Genomic DNA, 13,543 nt, shown 5'->3' on the forward strand with positions numbered 1-13,543 from the left:
GGATAATTTTATTTAGAACTCACCAAGTATCTATAGGACATGGTTTTGAGCATTTTTTTTTTTTTATCAGCAGAACCCTTTGCTATGTGAATTACAAACTGAGGTAATTTTAGAACATTTCTGAGGTTTATATATGCACTTTTTAAATCTGCATTACATTGTTGTACAATTTGTCTTTTACCTATCCTTTATGTTTATTTAAACTAAGACAACAAAACCCCCACTATATTTTTGTGGGCATTTACAGGAAAAATAAATGTAGTTAACCTAGACCACAAAGGCACCCTCTCCCAATCCACTATCATAGTTAACATTTACTTAAATGCTGTGGAGCTAGCTGGTTTATGGAGATATCTCCAAAATGAGATTGGAGATTTAAAATGGTTGGTAACTACTTAAAAGATTGAGTAGCTGCCTTTTTAAGATGGGATTATGTAATGAAAGTTCCACAAATGTGTTGATAAAGGATATCTACATATAAAGAGAAGGCAGTAGGAACTGGATGTTTTAAGTGGGACTTACTCAGTTCCTCACCTACACCTTGGCCGCTAAAGTTTTTTTTCCTGTTTAATGTTGACATACAGGTTTCACAGATAAAGTTTAACAGCATTTGGGAATGGAAAAAGTGGGTGTTGCAAAGGAAAGCTTAGTACATTTAAAAGTTAGAATAAATCAGTTATTTGCGAAATAACTGACTTTAGATATATTTTTTTAAGCATATGCAAAGAAGTATTTACTAGGGCTTGTTCTAATCAGAGTTCTAAACACTTTTTTTTAAAACAGCCCCCTTACACTTCGAGCTAAAACTGGTTTTGTGTGTGTGTGTGTGTGTGTGTGTGTGTGTGTGTGTGTGTGCAGGGCGCCTGCGGAGAATAGCACGCATCTTGTAGATCTTAATTTTAAAAAATAATAAATAAACCTGTTTCTTGAATAAAGCAGTACATTTGTGAAGTTAAAAAGAATCCCAAAGGAAACAGGAATTAACAGCTTTAGAGAGCTTGATTTAAAAAAAAAAAATTTTTTTTTCTTAATTAAAAAAATCCTAATCTCCACATTTTTTGCTAGGCAAGAACCGAAGTTTGGAGGTAGACAAGCAGGCGAGCGGTTTGCCCGGGCGCAGAGCATGAAGGCCGGGCGGGCGCGGGGAGCGGGCGCCCGCCGCCCGGCGCGGGGGTGAGCAAGAGAGAGAGCGGAGCGCGTGTGGCCGGCGCCGCTCGGCCGGGAGCTCCCGCGCCCGCGCCCCGCGCCCCGCGCCCGCCGCCGCCGCCGCCGCCCCTGGTGCGATGGCGCAGAAACCCCGTTGACAAGGCACTGCTTTTTCATGACGGTGAGTTTCCCTTTGAGTGTATTATAATTTTGTGATAAAAATTTCAAGGAGAAAAAAAACACACAACCTCCTTCCTCTGCCTCTTTCCTTCAGGGAGGGGACAAGCAAGGGAGGGGGGTCTAGAGATCTGTCTCCAGACCGACAGAAAAGAAAGAGGAGCAAATTAAACACCGAGTTGCCAAAACCAGGATATTAGGTTTCAGCACAGAGAGCTATTGGCTAAGGCTGTGTTTTTTTTTTGGGGGGGGGGGGTGGGTTTGTGGGTGGGTGATGGTGGTGGTGGGTGGATGTTTAATGGACACGGAGAAAAGGGGAATCGAGTGTTTATGCTTTTCCCAGCGCCGCCCCGGCCCTGGGAAGACCAAGTTCAATGTCTCGGGCGGGGGCGCGGGCGGGCAGTGGGTGGCGGGGCAGGGCCGGGGGCGCCTCGGCGGGGTGGGGGCCCCGGCGCCTTTTTTTTTTTTCCTTTTCCGCGGATGCAAATTTCTGGAGCGGGGAGAGGGAGAGCCTGGGAAGGGGGTGGTGTGGCGGTTGGTGGTGGGGTGGAGAGGGGAGGGAAGCCTTTTAATGACTCATTGATTGAGCCGGTTTAAAATTAGTTGTGTGCGCGAGTGTGTGTTTTCCGCCCCCCGGAGCCGCCGGGAGCCGGGAAGGAGGGAGCGGGGCTCGGCGAGGGGAGGACGGCGCGGCGGGGCCGCGAGCAGGGGGCAGGGAGGGCCAGGAGTGACGGGCGGGCAAGGAAGAAAAATCAGCTTTTCCAATCTCCTCCCCTCTGTTCCCCCCCGCCCCCGTTTCTTTTTTCTCTTGGAAGCTCTTGGGTGTGAATCGCGTTTTCTTTCTTCTCGGCAAAATGGACTCTGCGTCTCGGGGGGGAGGGGAGAAGGTGGGGAAGGAGGCGGCGGCGGCGACCGGGTTTATTTTTCATCCTGGTTTCCTCCTTCCCCCGGCTTCTGCGGGCAGCCACGGCGGGCAGAGCTCGGGGCCGGCCGCCCGCCCCAGCCCAGTGCCCGGCCGGGTTCTCCGCGCGAGTCTGCCGGCGGGACTGCCCGTTCCCCGCAGCATCGTTGCCTGACCCAGAAGCACCGCCGAGGACCCGCAGCCGGGCCCGGATGAACTCACGGCGCGCGGAGGACCCGCGGCCCAGGCAGGCCCCTCCTGTGGGGCCCGCGCGGCCGGGCCGAAGAGGAGCGAGACTCTGATAGCACTATTTTGGCCGAGAGTGCGCGGGCCCGATGCGGTTTGCGCCCCCCGAGTCGCCCGGAATATAGGATCTTGCGGGGGTGGGGGTGGGGTGGCAGTTGGAAGACGCTAAGATGGCGCTGGGCCTGGCCCATCGCCAGGGCTGGTGGCGCAGTTGCTCCGCGGGCGCCATCTTCCCTGGCGTTGCGGGCGGCGCCCTTCGCAGGCGTTTCACTGGCCGGGGACCCGAGAGGTCCGGGGCAAGAGGCAGCCAGCCACCCTCCGGGTTCTGGAAGCTGCTACGGGGGCCGGGGCCGCACTTCCGATCTCAAGGACCGCATTGCCTTGTTCTCCCCCATGTCCTCACACCCAAAAGACCGCCAGCACGGAGCGGGAAGTGGCATCTTGCTCCTTGGAACTGATGGGTTCCCTTCCTGCGCCCGCTTCCCCGCGGCCAGCTTTGGGGTGAGGGGTTCCCATCATCTCGCCTACGGCCTGAAACCGGACGGTTTTGTCTCCTGGCCTAGCTGGGGGCATGACACCGAGGCTTTTCCTTCATCCTGTTTCAATTTTGAGAGTAGCATCAAACCAGGTTACAAAATTGCAGAAGTGAGTCCAATAACGTGGTTATCTGTAGGGTACCGTACGTTCGTTTTATTTTTTAGTTGGTCATTTAAAAACAACTCTGGAGAGACATTTACCTAGTTGTCAAATCGTGGGAAGGTAATGGGATCCAGTATTTGAAACTTCTTGTCTTTCATATTACTTATTCCCAGTTGTAGTGAATTAAAACAGTTTTTTAGAACTCTGATCTGAAAAATTAAATTCGCTTTGAAACACAAGACTTTCTTTTCTAAAAAAAATAATTGCTGTTTTGGGTCATTTCATCAATATAAATTAAAATGTTTACTTACAAACATCCATAAAAGTATTAATCTGTCCTGTAGTAGTTCTATGTCAAGAGAAATGTGGGTTTGGAAAAGATTGGGAGGAGGGAAAAAGTGCTGATCTCTAGGAGTTCACAGAGGTAGAAAGTAAATCATTAATTTCTAATAACAGTGATACCAATAAGTGTGTCCTAGTGCTTTAAAAAACTATGTAGTGGATGTTTTAGACCCATAAGAATAACCATATATCGAACACTTGTATGCCAACAACTGTGCTTGGTGCAATATCGATTTTATTATCTCTAACTGGGAAGGAACTAAGGTTAACCAAGATAGATGAACTGTTTGAGGTCTTGACCGTTTTAAATGGTAGAATTGACATTGGATCCCAAAAGCCATGTTCTTGGCTCTGCACCTATGGTTTCTAAATCTGAGCATTAGAATCCACTGGGGGGATGTTTTTTAAACAGATTTGCAACATCACCTCTCCATTATTTGTTAGGCACCTCTCCATAATTTGTTAGGCCAGTTAGATTTTCTCCAGAAAAGTGTAACGTGTTAGGTAATCTCAGTTTTAAGCTGACTTTCAACTTCTTGATGCTTGTAACTCCCTCCAATTTTGAAATCTAGCCCACCCAGGACCCCCTAAATCTGAATATGTGAAGTCAGTGTTTTTCCAGAACTCCAGATGATTCCAGTGTGGCACAGATCCACATTTCACTACTACACTGCACTGTGCTGCTGGCTCTCTTTGAATTGGAACGTGAGACTTGGTTCATATCATTCTGAGTTTCAGTAGTTTATTATTCACATTATTTTCATTTTTTTTTTTCCTGTGGCTGCTATTTATCAAGTTGTTGATGAAACTGCTCTCTTACAGAAAGAAGGGTTAGGTATCCTAAGACTTTAAAACCTCAGTACATTTTTTAAAGTGTATTGTCTCTTTCTCCCAAAAAGTAAAATAATAAACAGGCTTCTAGGTCTAGCCAGGCCATCTAGAATTGAATCTAGGATTGATAAAGAAATTAGGAACAGAGTAGAAAGATCCTGAAATAAAAGCCTAGAGATAAATCCTTGGAAGAAAGGATTATTTTCTGAATTTTGAATTGTATCTTTTGAATTTTAGGAAGTGGGATGGGGAAGTTGTTCTAAACATGAGACCTGGTAGGAACAGAGTATACATACAGACACAAGCTCGGGAAGAAACATTCAGAGCAGGTGATGATGAGTAGCTGACCTGACCAAAATGAGAACCAAGTCAGTGATGAAATCATTAACTTCTCTGAAGCAAGGACCAAATACTTATTTGGTGCTTTCCTTTCTTTGTTCTAAATCACTGTTGTGTTTAGTAATTGCTAGGGGAAATGGGTGAAAACTTTGGGTTTTTTTTTTTAACTTATTTTCAAGTACAGTTTATATCAAATGTTTTATATTTGTTTCATGTGTACAGCATAGTGGTTAGACATTCTGATTATTTTACAAAGTGATCCCCCCAATTAGACAATACCCACCTGGCATTATTACAGTATATTGATTATATTCCCTATGCTGTACTAAAAAACTTTGATTTTTGAGGCATATGTCAAATTTTTATTGTCTTTGCATATGTACATATTTCTACATTTGAAAATTTTTGTAAGAAGCAACTGTTGAATATCAGTGTGCAGTCTATGTCCAGTGTAGACCAATGGAAGGGTGAGGTACACTGACTGCCTGTGTGGTTTTTCTTGCCTCCTTTTTCATGGTAAATGCCAAGGTAATTACATTCTTTGACTAAAATCCAATAAAGCTTGAAAGGAGGGGAAACCTAAAATAAACCTGCTTAGAGGGAAAGAGTAATTTCTTTATATTAAAATAGCTTTTAGTGGAACTCAAGACAGACAAGATTTCTGCCCTCATGGAATTTATAGTATAGTGGGGAAAACAGGAAGTAAACATATAACCAAGATAATTACAGGTTAGGAAAAAAATTATTAGACTTTAATAAGCTGGTGGATCTAAAAAAGTGTGTTATGGGGAATGACTGTTCTGGCTAGTCAGAGCCAAGGAGTGTCCCTGTGAAAGATGACATTCGAGCTGAAACTTGAAACGTGAGCTTGTGCTAGCCATGTGAAAAGCTGGGGAGACATCTCTGGCCTGGGAAAGACTTGAAAGGCCCAGAAGGGCAAGAGTATTAGAAGCAAGAGGGCAACAGAATGAGATGGGAGTCTGAGAGATCCTACAGGGCCTCTTGTATTAGGCAGTACAGAGGTTTGGGGGTTTTATTTTAATGAAAATGAGATTTTGAAGGGCTTTAATTAGGACAGGATTTGCTCTTGTTTTTAAAGATCTCTTGTGAAGCGAGAGGAAGCAGGGCAGTTAGGAGGCTATTGGCAATAGCTCAAGATTGGTGGTATCTTAGGCAAGTATAATGGCAGTGGAGATGGAGCAGAGTAGATGGTGAGTTTCGGATATATTTTGGAGTTCGAGTCAGGACTATTTGCTTAATGTGTTGACTGAGAAGTAATTAAGGATGCCTTTAGGTTTCTAGCGTAAGTCTTGATGGCTGATGGTGCCATTATTTGCTAGTTGGAGAAGACTGGAAGAGAAATAGATGACGAGGGTGGATAACAAGAGTTCTATGTGGAACCTGTTATGTTTTTGAAATACTCATGAGACGTTCAAGTGGAAAGTCAAGTAGGCAGTGAATGTTCAGGTTGCGCAGAGAAAAATGGATATAAATTTGGGAGTCACTAGCATATAGATGGTATGTATGGAACTGGTTGAGATTGTGATCATAGAGTCCTTAAGGTCAAGCCCTAAATTGCTTGGTAGTGGTTAAAGGAGACTGAGGTTTGGCCATTAAAGTGGGAGAGTGAATTATATTGTCCTTTTCAAGAAAGAAGGGATGTTCCCTCTGCCAAATGCTGCTGAGGAGTTAAACAGTGAGCATAGAGAAATGTCCATTTGGATTTGGCAACATGGAAGTGGCTGTTTTGACAAGTAGTTTTAGTGGCATGTAGGGATGGAGGCCAGATTGGAATGCATTGCAAGAATGAGAAGTGGATGTAGACCACTTGGTGGGGAAGTTTTGTTGTACAGTGATAAGAAACAGCACAGGGGTTGGAGAGAGTTGGGGTTAAGGAAGAGCTTTTTTAAAAAAGAAAAAGATGGAAAATAGAAGAACGTTTTCAAGTAGGCTAATGAGAATAGCTAATAGAGAGGGAGAGAGTTATGCAGAAGAGAGTTAAGACTACCAAAAAAGTAGAATTCTTGAGAAGGTGAGAACAAATTCAAAATACAAGAAGAGGTTTTGTCGAGGGAGCAAGAAGACTAAGTAGCAGGAGAGAATATGGGCACAAGTGCAAGGTTTATGAATTGGTGGTAGAATATAGAGTTCTATTGTCTGATTATTTATGTTTTCTCAGTGAAGTCTGAGGCAAGGCCAGTAACTTAAGGAAGAAGGGGTGTGGATGGTTTGAGGTGAGAAGGACACCTCACTTTGGACAGCAGGACAGTGGACTCACTGGGAACTGGGGTAGGATTGCTGGGCATTGTTGCATGCCTGGCTGTGGCTTGGTGTCTGAATTTAAGGTGAAACCAATCAGCCAAGTTAGTTAGATGGTTTTCTGCCAGCAACATTCAGATGTTAACAAAGGAAGCAAGGAGCAGGTAGGTTATCAGTTCAACCTAGTTTGGAGTTCTGCCTCCCAGATAGAGACAAGAGAGGAGCTAGAGAATGGAGGGTGGTTGCAATGGCAAACCTTAGAATGTCAGCTGGGTAGGGGATGGGGTCATGAAAAATCATTCTTGGTTAATCATTCATGGGTTAATGGGTACAGAATTTCAATTTGGGATGATTAAAAAGTTCTGGGGCCAGATAGTGGCAATAGTTGCACAATGTGAACATACTTTGAGGCCATTGAACTGCACACTTAAAAATGGTAAATCTTGTATGTGTATTTCACCACACACACAAAAAGAACATTTAACCATTATGGCGGGTACAAATGTTATTTGCATAGTGCCTTGGCCTCTTTGCAAAGTACTATATTTTTTATGGAAGAAAGTATAGCTTTAGAAATCAAATCTCAAATTATTGAGACGCAAGAGAAAGTATTTCCTCTTATCATGGCCCAAAATTTGCATGTGCATAACAGTCACCTATAGACAGATTCTGGGGTGAGACCCAGGAATCTTGTTATTTGTTTCTCTGTTCATTTATTTTAAGCCTTTAACCTAGCATTTAAAACTAACTGGGCACTCAGTACATGTGCTGACTACTTAAAGAACCTAGGTAGAGTAGAATGAGGGGACCAAATGGAAACTTTTAGAGATAGGTGATCAGCAGTATTTTGTAAACTATTAGAGGATATGTGAGAAAAAGAATAAGGAAAACCATTGAATGTGGCTGTTAGCATTTGACATTCTGATCTCTGGGTGTTGAGAAAAATCAGATTATGGGTAGCAAGGGAAAGAAATAAGTTGGGAAAATCATTTTTTAAAGATTCAAACAATACCAAGTGGAAGTGTTTAGCATTCATCTTAACTGCCCTTTCTCTCCATTCTTTTTCTGAATCTGCTGTCATTTCCCTTTTCGTGATGTTCCTCTGTTCCCCAAATTGTCTACACAGTAACAGTAAAGTGAAATTAGAAAAGGAGAGTAGGGGCGAATGATAGGATTCAAAACAGACGTCTGCAGTCTTCACTGAGAAGATAGCAAAGTCATTTGTCTGTAGCAGAGGCAAAAGGTTTTTAGTTTAAGGAGAGAGGAGTAAATTGTGGCGTGTATCATGGGGGGGGGGGAATGGATGAAAGAAATGATACTTAGCAGTGATGAGACAATGTGAATTATCAGATCTACCTGCATGCTATGGCTCTCATGATGAGTAATGTTCTATAGCAGAAGTGGAAAATACAATGGGTGAGGGGCCTGGCAGAAAGGGGCAGGAGTAGCTAAATGAGTGTGAAGAAGTAGGAGAGCTTACAGAAAAGGAATGGAGTGTGGCCTTGAAAGGAAAACCCTAAATTGAAAACCTTGTGAAAGTGCTGAACCTTGCTCAGTGGAGATGGAGCCCAGGATGTGGCTCTGCTTGGGGGTGGCTTACCCATTTGTAGTTCAAGAGAGCTCAGGGGCTGTCAACATATGTCGGAAGGGAAGGTGGAAGAAAGAGGTCTTGGGGAGAAGCAGCTGGGAGTTTTGATCTATTTTTTTCTTTATCTGATACGTGCTTCCATTCAGGAAAAGATCCTGAGAACTCACTGTACCAGATCTTTTTAAACCTAGGTTCCCCTTAATCCTATTGAACTTTACATAGTTGTGATATGTTTAAATTATACATTTCTTTGAAATAAAATTGTAAAATTGAACATTTTCTGGTTTTGTGGGTTCTTTGGCTATCTTGCCAACACATTTAACACATGTCACCTAAAATAAAAACCCCGAATGTGAGGAAATGAGATATGAAAAGTTATTTCAGTTCAACCCAAATCCAGGATGCTTCATTATATCATCAGGAATTAAAGTTTATATACTGACCTATAATTGAAGCATTTTCTCGAGGAAGAAAATGAAAGGAAAATACTATTTGTTAACCTTAGCATTATTTCAAGCTTTGGTGGGTTTAATATTCATTATTCAATTCTAAGAACCCTGTAGGTAGGTTTTGTCTCCATTTTCTGGATAATGAAATTAAGGTTTAGAAAGGGTAAATACCTCACCCAAAATTATATTATTAAGGGGCAGAGCTGGAATTTACATATATATAGTAAATTCGTGCATCATACATTTTGCCATTGGTATTAAGCCTGTGTATAAATTTAATTGACAAATAACTGCCTACTAGTTAAACATTTTGAGGTATTACCTGTGTTTCAATAGGAGGAACAGGGAAAAGTAGTGTTTTAATGGATAAATAAGATATATAAAAATTGTAACTAAAAACCCAGAATCTCATATGTTGATAGTCAAATTTTAGGTCAAAGGAGTTACTCTGCCCCTTCTGCAGATAATTCAGTTTTATTTGCATAGTATGGTGAGTCAAACACCGGGATTATTTTAGCTCTGCATTTGATAGAAATCAGGGATTGAGTCTTATCTTTCACTTTAAAAAGATCCTAATTGGAAAAGAGAACATTTAGGACCTCAAGTAAAATTGATACTGTGTAGCTCATGTTGTTCCCTTGATTGAAATACTGTCAACGTAGTACAGATTCTGGGGGGAAATATTTTAAATATACAAAGTATGATTCAATTTAAAGAAACTATTTAAAGAGGCTATACTCTCGATTGAATATAAGGCATGTTTGCTCAGTTGTAGCCAATAAGATACCACCTCAACAGGAATTACTTTTTTTCTTCTTATCCTACTAGAAAGCTTAGTCCTGACACAAAACAGTAGTAAAAGATCTCGAAACATTGTCTCTCTGGATTCTTAGGTTCACAGGAGCTGACCTACAGCTCTTCAGTATTGTGTTGCTCACTGAACAGCTTGAGGTAGGTTCTTCATGCAAGGCTGCAAGAACTAACATGAATTTTTCTCCTTGCCCAATGATAACCAATCCTCTCACGACTTAGTAGTGATAAGCCTAATTTAGGGAGATGAAGAATTTCAAAATCTTGTGGTAAGTGTAATATGGGAGAGAATTTCAAAATTGGTTATGTAGACTTAAGTATTTTGAACATTACTAAGGAGTATTGAGACTTATTGTATGTATGAAAATCAATCATCTTTAAAAGTGCTTGCAGTATATTTCAAATATGACTTTTTATTTTTTTTTTTAAAGATAAGTCAGTTTATCTGGTTTCTTGGTTAAGTTTTTATTTTAGAATTGGTATTCAGCACTACTTAGAAAATATTTTACAATGTTAAGACCATTCCCATCAGTGGGTTTTTAGCAACAATTTTTAAAAACCTAAGCATTACCCCTGAATTAAAAAAAAAAAAAAGTTGTCGAATAAGCTTAGTTTTCGTTTTAGTGCGATATACATGAAAGTTCTACAAATATAAAATAACTTTAAAGTAGTTTATAATATATTCTTTTCAGAAATCATGTGTCAAATAGAACTGTAGAAACCTGTATGCCATTTTGAGAGATTAAATTTAAAATCTTTAGGCCTTTTGAGCCATACTTCTCTTACTCAGGCCGCTTCCACATCTGGAAATGTACTTTCCCTTCTAATAAAACTAAACTTTTCTACTGTAAAAAAAAAAAATTAAATCTTTATATTTGTGTTTAGCAAACAGATATATACAAATTTAGAATTAATATCAAAGAAGGTTTTCTAGAGCAAATTTTAGTTTTTTAAGTTGGGTTTAACCTGGGAAATAGAATAGGTTTTTTTAAAAATGTGAAGAAATGTCTTCAAATTTAAAAGTAACTCTTTCCACATAGTACTGTTGCCCAGGTTTTTTTCTTCTGATCAGTGAGTAAAAATTATTTTTGTTTGCGTTGTTTTGATTGGAAAGTGTTTCTTCTAAGATTTAGAATAAATGAATGCTGCTATACCTAGATTTCTTTTAACTCTGATATTTCCTAGAAGTGCAAAGAAATATATTTAGAAATAGGTCAGTTTGTTCTTCCTATTTGTATTTTGACTCATCTGTGAGAATCTTTAGATTGGAGAGATCCATGAAAGTCCAACCCCTTTTCTCTAGGTGTGATCACACTTAAAAGAAAAAGATTTATAACTGGATGTGTTTGGGGCTGTTTCTGTCTATAGGCCTCAAGATGACTTTTTTTTATTTTCAAATTTTAAAACTATTTTACTTGTTTCTCTTTATTAGTCTGACTTTATATGTCACATGACATATACTTAGAATTTTTTTTTATTATGGCATATATTATATAGGTAAAACAATCTGAAAGTAAAAGTCCAAAGAGAATGATATAAAGAAAAATGAAATTTGGGTAACCATATTATTTGAACAAGAGGGGTGAGGAGGGCTTTAATTTACTTTGAAACATAAAGTTGATGTTCCACACAAAACGCATATCATAGAAAATTTGCTTATCTTTTTTACATGATATTTTATGAGTACTAATATATTACTATACATTATTTTTATATTTGTACTGTCATGTTAAAGTTTTAAGGTTAAATTAGGCATGTAATCAGTTAAGAAATTAGCAGAAGTCGTGCCAGGGTCTGTTTACAGATCTCCTCCAGTACTCAAAGAATTTTGAATGTGCTACAGTCACATGACTGAGATCTTCATCTAATGCTAGAAAGTTATCTAAACTTTTTCAAAAATATGCACATAGAATGTGCAACACAAAATGAACAGTACAGAGAGAGATGCTGAAGTCTTTATGTAAATGAATAGTTCTATAATATATGATATAAATTTAGATAAATTGTTTTATAGCACACATTTTCTTCATTACAGTTACATACTCCCCAACTAGAACTTTCTGTTCTTATTAGGTCAAAAAATGTGACAGGAAACATATTTAACACTAATTTTTTATTTTTGGCATGTATTACACAATTCCCAACTCATAATTATTATTTAAAATATGTTCTGTATTTCAAATTACCTTATTATTAAAATGTTACCTTGAGCTTTACTCTAAGAATGTCTTTAGGATATAAAATGCTATGAAAGTCATAAAGCAAATATTTTCAGAGAATGACATAGATTTAGTACAATGTATTTGCATTATACACACACACACACACACCCCTTTAAAATATTTTTTTATTCTTTTAAGATTAAAGTTTAATACTCTAATTTTTTTAAAGCACACTGCTTTCTAGAATGTTTCTTTTCTAAATAGAATATCATTTTGAAAAATTATTACTGTAATTATCTGAAAGAAAAAGGCACTACACTGCTATTTCATTATCATATATTTATTAAGTGCTAATTTTGTGCAGGGCACTTGGAGGGTACAGGAACACATAATCTAGTTAGGTGGATGATAGGTGACACAGAGAAATATACAGTACATGGTAAGTGTCAAATGAGTGGTACAAGTGAGAGCAAAAGAACCTTTGACTGAGTGTGAGAGCATCCATCCATCCATTCATTCTTTCATTCAGCAAATACAACTGAGCACTTAATGTGTGCCAGGTGCCATTCTAGGCTTTAGGATACCTGTAAACAAAAGGCAAAGGCCATGCTCTCATGGGAAGACAGTAAACCCAGATAACCTTAAAGTAAGTTATAGGGGGGAAGTAAAACAAAGTAAGGAAGAAGTGGTATGCTGGGGACTGGGAAGGTGGTCATGGTAAGTCATAATAATTTGAGCAGAAACTTGAAGAAAGTAAGAGGTGAGCCTGAGAATGTCCGAAGGAACCACATTCCAGGCAGAGAAAAGCCATTTCAAAGGGCCTGATACATGAGCATGCCTTATCAGGGCGTGGAAAGTCAGCAAGGGCTAGAATCAGAGAGAGGTCAGAGAGATGGGGGCCAGAAGGGCAGTTGTGTAAGGCATTTCAGGGATTCACACAGAAAAGGATTTTGAGCACAGAAAAGGATTTTGGTTTTGCCATCAGGGAAATGATCCATTGGAAGGTTTTGATTTACGTTATAAAGGGATTACTCAGGAGGTTGGTTTGAGAATAGATTGTAGGGAGTAAAGACTTAAAGCAGAGAGACCAGGTGAGAGATGATAGTAGATTGGGCTAAGGATATGGCAGTGGAGGTGATACATGAATAGATTCTAGACCTGTTTTGAAAGTACAGTCAATGGGATTTCTTGGGTTGCGGTGTGGGGCATAAGAAAATGAGCAGTCCAGGGTTATATATAGCAAATGGAATTTGAATTGGAGAACCTAAAGGAATTTGTTGACATGATGATGGCATAAGTAGAGGAATTTAGGTGGGAAAGAACTAAATTAGGTGAGAAGTGTATGGGAGGGGCAAGACTGAGGAAACTTCTTTAGATGGAGTAAGAAGTTTGTGAAAGGAGAGAGGGAGAGAAAAAGAAGGCTGGACAGGGACATTGGGATCGGTTTGTGAAATGTACTAAATGCAAGGCTGAAGTATTTGAAATTCTCCCTTAAATACTGAAATATCATAAAGGTTTTCAAGCAAGGCAGTGATTTGATTTAAAGAAGTGTTTTGTTAATTATAGCTTTGGAACCAGACAGATCTGAGTTCCAACTTGCTGTGCTGTCTTGAGTAAATTATATAATCTCTCTGAGGGGCTGTGCCCCAGTTTC

At 40.0% G+C, this 13,543-nt stretch overlaps 1 protein-coding gene across 1 annotated transcript in view; it reads left to right on the forward strand.

Annotated features, from left to right (window-relative positions):
* BICRAL (BRD4 interacting chromatin remodeling complex associated protein like) overlaps positions 1–13,543 on the forward strand; it is a 91,804-nt gene that overhangs the window by 20,256 nt on the left and 58,005 nt on the right. The window contains exon 2 of the mRNA XM_016128604.2: positions 1,066–1,327. The gene's annotated coding sequence lies outside the window, so the exon portion shown is untranslated. The remainder of the gene's footprint in view (positions 1–1,065; positions 1,328–13,543) is intronic.

Source organism: Rousettus aegyptiacus, unplaced genomic scaffold (genome assembly GCF_014176215.1).
Source record: "Rousettus aegyptiacus isolate mRouAeg1 unplaced genomic scaffold, mRouAeg1.p scaffold_m13_p_1, whole genome shotgun sequence".
In the NCBI taxonomy this organism is placed as follows: Eukaryota; Metazoa; Chordata; class Mammalia; order Chiroptera; family Pteropodidae; genus Rousettus; species Rousettus aegyptiacus.